The sequence below is a fragment of the Meriones unguiculatus genome, chromosome 5 (genome assembly GCF_030254825.1).
Source record: "Meriones unguiculatus strain TT.TT164.6M chromosome 5, Bangor_MerUng_6.1, whole genome shotgun sequence".
Classification (NCBI taxonomy): Eukaryota; Metazoa; Chordata; class Mammalia; order Rodentia; family Muridae; genus Meriones; species Meriones unguiculatus.
Window position 1 is genome coordinate 88,657,223 of NC_083353.1, and position 13,326 is coordinate 88,670,548.

A 13,326-nucleotide genomic window follows, 5' to 3' on the forward strand; every position below is an offset into this window, starting at 1 on the left:
AATCCTCCTGCCTCCACCTCCCCAGTGGATTACAATCACGCATCATCAAAGCCAGTTTTATGTGATGTTAGGGACCAAACTCAGAGCTTCTGCACTTGCTAAGCAAGCACTGTACCAACCAAGCTACCACCCCCACCCAGATAACACCACCATTGCCAGCAGTCAGCTTCAAAACTCATTTATTTTTAAAGAGTTTTCAGAATCCTCGGTGATGAAAGACACTGCCCACATCGAGGCCAAGATGTTTAAAAATGTTTTTACAGTGTCTGGTCATTCTCAGAAGGCACTAAAAAGGACACAGACAACATTCGGATGCTGGGCTGTGCTTTTCATCTGTCATCTGACACGGTGGCATTTCTGCAGAGGCAGGTGCTTTTCCACAACAAGAGAGAAGAATGTCTATTCATGTTTCCCTGATACTGAGAAACTTTGAGGTTTCCGGGCAGAAGAGACTACTCTTTCAGATGTTTAATTTATTTCCATGTTACACAGCACAGAATGCTGCCTGCCCTTGATTTCTTATCAAGGAAATGGAGGGGCTGAGCCTTTCATTCTCTTGATCTACCCACCTTCCCAGTTAGAGGGGTGAGCTCCCAGGGGAATGAGTCTTTCTGAAGATGGCTGTTCACTTGGAGTAAGTGCCATCAGAAGGCGCTTGTGCGGCGCCTCCTCCAACACGCAGGCCGATCTCTATCCCATCCTGAGTTTTTTCATAATGAAAACCTATGCTGTGGACACGCATCCGTTCCGTTTTCAAAAGGGCAGGCAGAGTGGCCTGACACCTGGATCCGATCCAGAAAGAAAACTCAGACAAACGCAGGGGCGTTTTGAAACATAAATACTTGGCCTTGGTAAAGAAAATTATCTGGATCACAAAGACCAACCCTCCTCCTCCACTCACACATCCAAAGAAAATGTAAGAATTATTCTGAGGAAAGAGGAAGATGCATCACACACTGGATAGCAAACAAGGAGAGTGAATTCCTTGTCATTCCCAGGATGAGCCCTATACACAAAAATACCTGTTAAGAGTATTGCTTTGACAATCACAACATCCGAACAGAGGATAAATAAACATACTGGATAAACATTCAAGCTCCTTATTTAAACTCCTTATTTTGATTGTTTTGCAGTTCAAAAACTGTCCTTCTTGCTAAAAATATGCTCTGAAATATTTTTTAAAAAAATAAATAAAGGGATAAGTATTCTAATTCATTTTAAATGAATCCAAGGAAAAGAAAGAGAGAAAAGGGAGAGAATACAGAAATGGGGTGCATGCAGGAGGCAGGGAGGCAGGGACTGAGGGACAACGAGAAGGAAGAGAAAATGAATGGGTGAGTACGAAGGGATGAGCAAAGGCCCCTGGTGGGTAGGGGAGAGAGTGCGTGAGAGTGCTTTGTACTATTCTTTTAACTTTCCATTGTCAGAAATATCAAAACAAGGCATGCGCTTAAAAGGCTTCCATTTAGCAGATATGCTAAAAATGACTGGCACTCTGATTATCTTTCCTAAGCATAAGTGTTCATAGCTTGAACACTATAGTTAGTCCTCCAAACCCCCCAAGGAGGCCTGCTTGTTTTATTGTTTAAAACTCTTACTGGGCGAGCAAGATTGCTAGGTAGGCAAGGACATACATACATACATACATACATAATACATACATACATTCTCTATATATACAGATATATATCAATAGATCAATCAGGAGAGTAGTATTTGAGTAAATAAATAACTTTCAGTGCTCTGCAAGGTCTGTAGTGCCAGCACTAAGGAAATGGAGACAGGAGAATTAGGAGTTCAAGGACATTCTCACCTTATAATGAACTCTAGGCCAGCCTGGGCTACATGACAGTTTATCTACCCTGTCCCCATCCACCCTAGAAGACAGGCCCTTACATAGGCTCTACTATAGACCAAAGTCCCAAATATCGTGTTAACCGTTTAAAAATATTAACTCTCACTGGATACAGTGGTGCACATCTTTAATTCTAGCTATTTGGCAGAATAAGACAGAATGATCAAAGGGTCCAGGCCAGCCTGGACTACATACGACTCTGTGTTAAAGTGGAGCCAGAACTGGGGCCAATTTAGTGGCAGATTATTTTCCTGGCAGGAATAATGCCCTTCATTCACCATCCCAAACTGCAAAACAAATGAATTATTAAGCACATTCATTTAAAATTAGGGCTTATTTCTGTTCTCTGACGGCATGGAAATGACAGGAGACTTGTCCAAATTCACTCAGCTAGGAAGCACAAGGGCTAAGACTCCCTCTCTAGCCAGCTGGTGCCGAGATACCAAACGTCTGAGATCTATTAGACTATACATTTACCAACATGTTCCCCCCCAAAAAAAGTGAGCAGCTCTTCCCATGAGTTTTCTGTCACTGAAAGTCAAGCCAGTTTTCCTCAGCATCTAAAGACACTGAGCCACAACCTCCGGGACTCCGTCTACAGTGACATCACCAGCAGACCCTGCCCTGGGTCTATAATGGTTTTCACCAATCTCTACACGTTAGTTCTGCTTTGTCTTAAAAGGCCGCTGGAAGACAACGGGTAGGGTTTCTGATGTGCGGCAGATTCCCTGAAAGGTGTCCAGCTCCACAACCTAAACGAAGGTGGAATCTGCTGAATTACATAGTCCGCGCCACCCTTTTGCCAAGCATGTGAAAGCAGCGTGTGAAAGCACTTTGGATCCAAACTCTAGAACAGTTCAGTGGAAACACATCAGAGCCTAACAGCATGTATGAAGACAGCTCAACTTCTGTTGGCTTCTGGGAAGGAATCCAGCACCAAAACAAAGCAAAGCAATAAGCAACTAACAAATTTTTTCTGCTTTATATATGTGTGTGTGTGTGTGTGTGTGTGTGTGTGTGTGTGTGTGTGTGTGAAGTGGACCTGACACGGTCCCATTCAGAAGCATTCTAGCAAGAATCTAGCAAGGCAGAATCTCAGTTACAAGTCAACCGTTCGAGTTGCCTTTCCTGCTGGCCACTGGTGGGGAAGGTCTCCAGGGGCCTCTTGCATCAGCACCGGAGTGGTAAGGGCACATCGTTAGCTGTTTACAGAATCGCCAGCAGGTCCACGCTGACCCCCAGGGCTGGTAATCTACTGAGATGGCCGAGCGGCTTCTACTCACAGCACCTGCGCACCAGGTGCAAGGCAAAATAGTGCTAGCCCCTGATGTTGAGAGGCAAGAGGCTGCAGCATCTCCAAGCATGCTAAATCACTCTTCCGCACTCGTCCCCACTCAAGACGGAAGACGATGGAGGCGGAAAAATAGTTCGTAAACCTTAGGAACATAAATAGTTCATAAAACCTCAGCTTGGTGAGGGCAAAGAGGTCTCACGAGCGGGGGGGGGGGAACAGTCTTGTTAGAGAAAGCCTCCCCAGACACTCTGGAAGAGAACCTGCCCTTCAGGACCCATCAGGCCTCAGACAGAAACTAGGAAGGATGTTTCTATTTCCAGCTGCTTAAAAAAAAAAAAAAGCATTGGTTGTCTTTGCTTACTTGACACCAGCTTCTCCACCTAAGACCACATGGCCAGTGGAAGCTTTCTCTGACAATTTTATTCTGAAAGGAAACAGGAACTAATGGAGCTCCGCAGGCTAAGGCATGTGCTGACAAGAGTTACAGGTTAGCAACGTTTTGGACCAGGGTACTGCAAGCAGTAGCTCATGGCTGAAGCCTCCACCACGCTCTCACTTACGATTAGCACATGATGCATGGAATGACTTCACCATTAGAATGTGGGCACCAGCTACATTAAGGTAGCCTGCCTCCCTGCCAACATGTGGTAGACGCATGCCACAGATTGCCTTTTTATACCTTCCTTAAAAACATCAATGAGGAATTTACTACTGGATCATTTTATAACACACCAGAGTACATTGTAAATGAGCCATTAAAGACAATAACTGTGTCTATTAAAAATTAAAGAATTTTATAAATGGCATTTTAATTCTACGTGTTATCAGTGCCTTCTGTTCTGAAGGATGGGGTAGAGTTCTTGAAGAAGGGTTTCTAGTCAGAGCTGAATTAATTAAATATACATGTGCCACACCCCTGTCTTGCACTCTTGAGTTTAAGACCTGAGAAACTCCTTCTCACTACTCAGCCTCTTCATCTCCATGAGGTAATATTCCTTTCTAAAGGAGACGGGATCAAACCCTTCATTTTCATCACTGAGAAAGCACTAGTTAGGCTTCAGGTGACCACAGAAAGCACGAAGCAGTTATTCTAAGCAACAATGCTGGGGGGGGGGCTGCAGAGCACATAAAACAGAGGAATCTGGTGAGTTATATAAAAACAAAACACACTCACGAAACCCAGCGTCGACCAGCACGGCTGCACAGCTCGGCTCCAAGAGAAATTAGCCAGGTCTGGGGCTGAGCAAATATGACCGGTAATGGCAATTTAGCCATAAATCTCTCAAGGCCCAATTAGCCTCACGGCAGAGGCTTGAGTCCTTTTAATTAGACTAGCCTTTAATTGGAAATGTTCCTCTCATTTCTCATATTTCAAATAATCAAAACAGAGTGACAAGGATTTGAGCCACCATCGTAAAACACCAGCATAACATGGAGGTGGCCCGTGGACTACCAACCTCTGAACTTAATCCAGAAACTACTTGATACACACACACACACACACACACACACACACACTACTCTCCAGGACAGCCACCATTGCATAGCACAGGATGTAAATATGTGTTGTTTATAGGGTAGACCTCTCTCCCCCAAAAACCGAACAACCACTTGACCATGAGGCTGATCCAAACTCCTGTCAGGTAATAGAATTTTACTAGGAGCCCAGTCCAGAACCTTCCAGCCTTAGTATTGTTTAAGGGCAGTACAGTGTGGTTCAGCTTGAAAGACATTCTTGAGCAGACCCTCATACTAAATTCAGGAGTAGTGGGATGGCGTAGCAAGACAAAGCCTGTTGCGGATGATATTGGCCACTTTAATCCACTCCTGGGATAAATGCTTCTTAGAGGCTTAATCTAAACCTAGATAAAATGTGCAGCTTTAAAATTCTTTTGTTAGACAGGAGAGCCCTCTTGTGGACAAAGACAGGAAGTGTATCACCTGCTAATCTTAACTGCTAATCCATGATTTTATTATAATACACTTTAATGTTTAATAAATCCATGTTTACCGAACAGAATACAGATGATTCCTAAATAAATATAAGATGTAATTTAAATAACGACACCTCAGTAAATAGACTCTCCATTTGAAGACGCTAAATCAATAAGCAACCGCTTATAAGTGAAATGGCAATTATTTCTAACTCCTACCATACTAAATGCCAAGAGTCGCACGATGCTGTATTTTCTGCTTCTCCGTGGCACCTTTAAAAAAATAATCCCAACAACAGCCTATCAAGGCTCCTGAGCTACCTAAAGATGCTCAGAATATCCCTATGTACTGACAGTGAACCTGCTTCACACTCCATACGTGGACATGCTAAGACAATTGGGAACATAACTGGAGACCACACAGCATGGAGAAGCTGAGGAAATAGCCCATTAAAGCGGTGGTGTCTTTGTGGATAGTGAAGATTAAAGACCCGAGCCTTGGAAAGATCAGCAAGGTCATCAGAGATCCAGGAAAGAGGACAAGAAGAAAGATGAGAGCAGGGGACGAGGCAGCAAGCCTTGGGCTTGTTTACCGCTTGGTCGCTCTGAAGGAGAATGCTTTCCTGATCCTGGTTCGAACTGGAGTATAGAAGGGTCATGGGATAGCAAAGCAAGTCAAACAGGCTGCGCTCGGACCCCACAGTCCTCCCTGTCTCAGCTACACAACTCTCATTTCCACAACAGTCCCCCGGCAAGCATGTCTGAGCAGCTCTTCTTCAAAGCACAGAGGAGAGACTCAGTCCTGGGAGCCCTGCAGCTTGTATCCCAGCACAGGGAGACAGATACCCTGTTAAACAAGCTGAGTAAGGACACTGGGAGTGGAGGAGAATTATAGAGAAAGCGGGATTGCGGTGGGACTGGACATAGGTAGAAAGGCTTCTGGGACTTGGTACTTCAGGGTGGTCTGGTGTCTCTGAGAAGACACCTCAGTGTCAGAACGGACATGTGACCCTGGAGGAAGGAAGAAACAACTGCAATGGGTTCAGGAACAGCGAGGAAGCCAGAGCAGAGTGAGCAAAGACACAGAGGGAGACGGCACATCAGAGTGTCCATGACAAGGACACATAGGAGTTCAGATAGCCCAGGCTGGCCTCAAACTCACTATGTAGCCAAAGATGACCTTGAACTCTTGATCCTCCTGTCTGCACCTCCTAAGTGCTGGGATTACAGGCATGTGCCACCACATCTGGTTTGTGTGGTGATGAGGATCAAACCCAGCACCTCATGCATTCCAGACAAGCACTCTAACCAAACTACAGTTTGGTTCCAAATGTGACCTAGGAGTATAAAGTAGGAGAAAAATAGGAAGTGGCTTAGTGTGTGTGATGGAGTTTATGAGTCAGCTCCATAAGGGAGTGGTGACTGGGTGATTGGAAAAGCAAAGAGCCTCACCATTGGTTCAGTCACACACACACACACACACACACACACACACACACACACGCCCTATCCCCCAACCCTTCATTAACACAATCTGTCTCACGGTATATCCACAGACCTATTATGGACTCCACCAGCACCCAGCTGATTTTCAGGTACATACTGAGATCTCAACAGAAGAACAAGGGGATGAGTTTGGCCAGCTGTCTGAGAGAAGGTTGCCAATGAAGCCAGGTCTCCATGGTAGGGTCCTCTTATACACCTGCTGGATACCTCCATCCCTCAAAGTAAAGGCAAAGCAGTAAACTGCTCCCAGGGCTCAAGCCCAGGGTCAGGACGCCGGGAATACTGGCTTTTTACCTGATGGAAGTTTTTCTATCATACAATGGATTCTTTCCTCCCTTCGCTTTTGCTGCTAGGGCGCTCAGGACCAGTTTTACAGTCTGTTTCCAGGAAGTATTGTGCATCTTCTGCTCAGCTCTGCTTTCTCTCTCTCTCTCCTTTTCCCTGAATGCTCTCTAGACTCTGCTTTGATGGAGACACATACATCAACAAGACACCATATACATTAATTGATTCAACTCATAGTAATCATGATCCGCCCCCACCCACAAGGCAAAACGTCCACTATGACATGGCAATGAGGGAAGAAAGAACTAGTTCCAAATAATGACAACTGCTAAGAGCTAGGCCACAGGGGACGTCAGGCTACAAGTACGGCTGGATACAGGATGGCCTCCTGGAAGACAGCAAGACTGTGAGGGCTGTGAGGAGGGGCTGGTGGCGTTTGGAGGAAGGTAAAGAAGGACTCAAGGAAGAAGGCCAGGTGCTTGTGGTCTAGAGAACAAGAAGACACGGTGCTCAGGAGACAGGGTGGACAGGGACCCCAAGGACACACATCTGACAGCCTCAAGAGAGATCAATCTTGGCGAGCAGTAATCAATGACCAATCACTTTCCACAAGATGAGGATCAATACGTTATGTATGATGCAAAATAAAATTTAAAAAAAAAATGTTCACAGGCCCTAGAGAGTACCGTGAACCCTTAGCTGATGGCTTCATGCCTTGTTTAAGAAGGGAAGGCAATCAAAGAATCCATCACTATGATAAGTGAGACACAGGTATGAGGGTTGTCACGCACTGTTCCGTTTGGCATTTAGTCTTCAGAATAACACTAGAAGGCAGTGGGTTCTTGCTGTTGTGTTTGTTTTCTTGAAATTCCTATTTAACAGAGGAGAAGAAAGTTAAATCCACCCATTCAGGCAAGGACCCCAAACTAGTAATAGACTTAGGATTTCAAACTAGCATAGGGGTTCACCACATGGAAAGAAAGAGAAAGAAAAAGAAAAGAGGAAGAGGGAGAAAGGGAAAGGGGTTGGGACAGAAAAGGAAGTGATGGGCCAAGACTCCGGGAGTCAGATGTGTGGAACACACCAGAAGTCCAGCTTGGAACCTCTGCCTCCAGCTGAAGCCCCTGAAAAAAAAAATGGAGTTAATCTGGCCAAAATGATGGAGAAAGACACTTGGGTGCCTGTAACTTTACATATGCAACCTTTAAGAACATATGTGCTGCCCATCAAATACTCCTGAGACATATCGGGGCCCCTGGTGCATTCACTGGGAAAAGCCCTTGACATTCTCAGAGGACACCTTAAGCGAGCCCCTCCTGGGGTCTGGCACCACTGGCCCAGGTCAAAGACTTGGGGCCCATTCCTCTTATTCTCATCTCAAACGCAAACAGTTCACAGGTTCTGCCATACGGCCAGGTTTTTAACCAGAGACACTTTCTTGCTCTTGACCTAGTTTACAACTAAAATTTTATTATAAACGTTTGGGAGGTGGCTTGCAGACTCACCAGAGGGGGCCATCAGGGCTGCTGTGGGGCGCAGCCACCCATGCAAATTCAGCACAAGCCAGGTGACATTTTCCTAGAATGCAGAGTTGGGACTGGGCAATAGCCTGCTGTTTATTCAGGAGAGAAGTACATTTAGGAGAAATGGGGTGGCCTCTTCTCCCCACCCCTTGCAGGACAACAAAGAAACCGACTTTACATGTACGGGGCTGTCTCAGATGCTCAAAAGCCCAAAATAAGATGGGAGAGCAAGATCCAGGTCCCCAAAGGTCATTCTCTGCAGTTCCAGACTCCTCTCATTCTGCCTGTACATTCCCCTTCCACTCTGGAGAACTCTTTAGCCAGTTAAAAAGCAGTAATAATTCTCACCTTGGCTAGGCTTTGCTAGAGGGGGGTTTTCTAAACGAATGTGTCCCATTCCATAGACAGGAAAACTGAGCCTTCCACAGTGACCTCCCCAAGGGTACAAAGCTAAGGGGCAGCAGAAGCGGGAACTGCATCCAAGCCTGTGCCGCTCGAGGAACGCCATCTATCCTCCACAGCTGAACGTCAAATCTAATTTAGAACCGAAGTTCATCGGATGCACAAGCCGCAGGTCACTTCAACCACAAGAAGTGGTGAGCACAGTCACACTCAGGAGCCAGCCATACAACAGGGAAGCTCGAAGGAGACGCGTCAGGAAAGCTTCCCGAACCAGCGCGAGCTAGAATCAGCAGCAGCGGCAGCCGCCACTAAGTACTTCCACAACCGAAGTCTGCTCCCAGAGCCTTCTATGCATTGCTTCATTTCCTTGTCCCCACAGGAGAAGGGCGGTCTGATTATCCCATGTTACAGGGGAGAGCTGGACACAGGGTCCACTCTCAAGCTGCCCCAGGGTCAGCTATTAAGAAGAGGAGCTGGGCTATTAACCCACACGCCAGCATCTGCCTGCTTAGCACGGGGAATAAGACCCTCCACCTATCCCAAAGTGTATGTTCTGTAATAGCTACAGTCACCACTCCCCCTAACTGCAAGCAAGACTTGTTTTCCCCGTCAGCACCTGAACTATGTCATCGCACACACTAGTGCAGAGGCCGGCAACCTTCCTAATTCTGGAACCCTTCAATACAGTTCCTCCTGTTGCTTGGTGAGCCCAACCATAGAATTATTTTGTACTGTTACGAACTGTAATGCAAATATCAGTGTTTTAGAATGGTCTTAGGGAAACCCCTGGGAAAGAGTCCTCGGACCTTCAAAGGGGTCAACCCACAGGTTGAGAACCATTGCTCTAGCGGGCCACTGTCTTCTGGGCTTCCGCCTCTGTTGTCATCCATTTGTGTAGATACGTCTTTGTATAGGAGCCTGAAGAGCAACTGTCACCTTGCTGGACATTCACACACTACATAGCCAAACAAGAGACAGGCTTGTTCATCCCAAACGCCACACACGGGATGAGAATCAGCAAACCGTTCTTGCCTGAGAAAACCTAACAAACCAAGTTAGGGAAATCACTTTCCAAAGTATTTTCAATCTAATAAGTAATTTCAGACATCGTTGGTTCTTCCAATCAATGGTCATTTCTATAATAGATGGAAGGAAGGCGGGGCGGGGGGAAACCCAAGGGCGGAAATCCTGAGAGAACTTTCCCACTTCCTTATGTATATCTGGCCTGAATCGGTGACAGACCCAATGCTCCCCAAGCCTTTCTGGGGAGCCGGATGCTGCAGGTCACACACTCTCCACCAAACCCGAGCTCAGCACCGTCTTTGAAGGACGCTGGATGGGGGCGGCGGTACCAGGAGCTGTTGGTGAGGAAAGCAACTGTCAATCTCAGTCAGACATGAACCTGAAGTCTTTGAGTAGAACTCAGAAGTCCATGAGACAGTGTGAGAAAGGAAATAAAGTGGCATTGTATCTTCCCAAATCTCTCTTCAAAGGCCATTGTTTCCTCCAATTGTAAGTGTCGACGACAATAAACACCCGTGGGTACCGAACAGTTCCTACAACTGATCACAAACAGGAACCTTGGGTATTTTCAGTCTTCTTACAGTTTATTGCTGACACCTTCAAATGCATGTCAATCAACAGCCTGACATTTCCATAGGGATGGATCTGCTGTCAATTGTGTGTCTTGGGCTAGACACCCAAGCCTCCTGTTCCTTTGGTGTTTTCACCACTGAATTCCTGTACTGTTGGCCCTCTCTGGAATCTAATTCATTTGACTTGATGTGTTTTAAAACAATCTTGGGAGTCAGGGGGATGGCTCGGGGGGTAAAGCAGCAGTAGCTGAACAAACTTGAAGGCTTGACTTTGGATCTCTCGCACTCATATAAAAGCCAGGCAAGGCAGCACACACCTAAAACCTAAAGCTGGAAGATTGTGGGGCCAGAGGCAGAGCCCTAGCCAGCCAGTCTAGCCAGACTGGTGTGTTTCCGTTTCCATGAAAGACCCTGACTCAAAAACAAATAAATGAATAAATAAATAAATAGCAATAAAGACACCTGGCAGCAACTTCTGATCTTTATATATACACATATGAGCAAGTGCCTCAACACACACACACACACACACACACACACACACACACCACTCTCATACCCACACTCACAAAACCTAAGAGTTGGGAAAGATAGGTGCGGTGTCACAAGTTTGAGGCCAACCGTGGCTAGGCAATGTTTTCCAGGCCAGTCTAAACTGCAGGGTAAAACTGTTTCAAAAACAGAACAGGGCTGGTGAGATAGCTCAGGGAATAAAAGTGCCTTCCACTAAGCCTGAGGGCCCAAGTTTGATGCACAGGACCCTCTCGGCAGAAAGAGAAAATCCTGCCCAGCAACTTGTGTTTTGAGCGACACACACACACACAGAGAGAGAGAGAGAGAGAGAGAGAGAGAATGAATAAATAAAGAAATAAATAGATGTAAATTTAAACAAACTTTTAAGGAACAAAAAATAAGTCAGCTTCGTGGAATCTCCAGAGGGAACCACAGTACACCACGCACAGAAAGGGTTAAAGCGCCTGCACTTCAGGAATTGCAAGCCTTTTTATTTGTAGTATCTAGGCTGCCCCCCTTGCTCTCTCCTCTCCACATCAACAAACTGTCACCCATCCATTCTGTAAGAAGCCTCAAAGTTAACCAGCAGATGATGTAATGATTTCTATATAAGACATCCACTTGTCACAAAAGCACCAGGAAACTGCTGCAATGATTTTTGGATGAAAAAAAAAAAAAAAAAAAAACGCGCATACAAGTTGTCCTGTACAGTGTCCCATGGTTTCAAGGGCCTCTTGCAGCTACTCTCCTGTAATATATTTCCAACTTGCAAGTGTAGAAATGGCCTCATTATCCTCACAGAGGTCCTTCAGAAAGTCTATTTCAAAGCAGGCACCTCAGAAAGTTAGCGCGCAGTTGGAAAACGAGCGCTATAAATACGCGTGGCCCAGGAAAGCCACATGAGCTGGGCTCCACGGTGGTTTCTGCAAGGAGGAAACCGGGAGAGCCTGAGGCCATCGGGCTGCAGAGTGAACATCTGTGAGAGAGGAGAGCCGACGTCTCTAAGATCTCCAGGATGACAAGGGTCAGAGGTCCAGGAACAAAGAGACCCTTGTCACCCTGAGAGAGGCAAAGAAAATAAGCAGGCAACTGTTAACAAAGAGATTCATAAAAAGCTCGGAAGTGACTGCGGTGCGGGCTAGGAGGAAAAGACCGGTGACAATGAGGCGAAATCATCAGTATCAATGGGGCCTTGGTTTTAGGTCTCCCCAAAGCAGAGCCTCAGACAAGGATGTGGAACACGAGTGCTCGGTAAGGCTGAACAAGGTGGCTGGATTCCACCAAGCTTCCCATGAGAGCAGAGATGCAGAGGCCGTTTATTCATCCGCTGTACCCCGCCTAACCCAGCCGGCTTCCCTCAGGAGCATTCACTTCCGGGTTAAAGGGTTAACTTCTAGACTGCCTGCGCTAACATTCCGCTATGGGAGAGGAGGCCCCATGAGGAAGAGAGACAGATACTTCACGACTTCAAGGACCAGAATGGGACTTCCTGGCCTTGGTAGTTTATCAAAATAAGTAAGGGGCTACAGAGACGTGCTGTGAGCTAACAGATGTCTCTCCTGCCCACAAAGGTGGAACTTAAGCTTTTTCCTTCTAGAGGGCCTTCCTCTGAATTGAATGTTAAGATTCGTTTACTCACTATATAATTCTTAACCCCAAAGTATGCTAGACATTGGAACACTTAGTGACTAAGCCAGGAGAGTTCTCTGCCTACAGACCCTATAGAGAAAAAAAAAAAAAAAAAGTTAGCATTTAAGATATTGATTGCTAAAACAGTAGATAAAACAATGGGGAACAAAGAAGAACAGGCAGAGAGGATGACTGGGCAAGGGAAGTCAGGAGATATCACAGGAGTTGGGATCTTTATGACGAGACAGTCATGACTCAATGGAAAAGGAAGGCCAAGGCAGAAGACAAACCCTGAGGTTCCCAGTACAAAGATCACATGTCAGGGCAGCCTCCTACGAGATGAGAAAACGCAGCTCAGGAGCTTGCCACCCAGAGATCCCAAGCCTCTGTGGCAATTGCTAATTTAGACGCTAATCTGCTCTGTACCAGGCACAGAGGCCTCTCTTCCAACAGGCTTCGAGGCAAACCAAAGGGGTGGTGTGTGTGTGTGTGTGTGTGTGTGTGTGTGTGTATCTGTGTGTGTCTGTGTTGTGTGTGTGGTTATTATCCACACATTCCTGAACCCAGGATTTCCTTTGGTCTCCACAGGTTTCCAAAGTGAAAACCCCAAACTAGATTTCTCGGTAATAAACTGGTGACGCCACAGGGGCAGCAGGAGTGTTCTGTGCTATCCAGATTTCCCTGTGATGCATCAAACCATGACTATGGCTACCACAGAGCAGACCAGAGGGACAACCCAAGGGAAAAGCACCAGAGGGAAGCTGGCATGATGCCAAAGGAGCGAAGGGCC

At 46.2% G+C, this 13,326-nt stretch overlaps 1 protein-coding gene across 1 annotated transcript in view; it reads right to left on the reverse strand.

Moving 5' to 3' along the window:
• Nucleotides 1–13,326, reverse strand: part of Tafa4 (TAFA chemokine like family member 4) — a 181,810-nt gene that overhangs the window by 143,367 nt on the left and 25,117 nt on the right. The window lies entirely within an intron of this gene.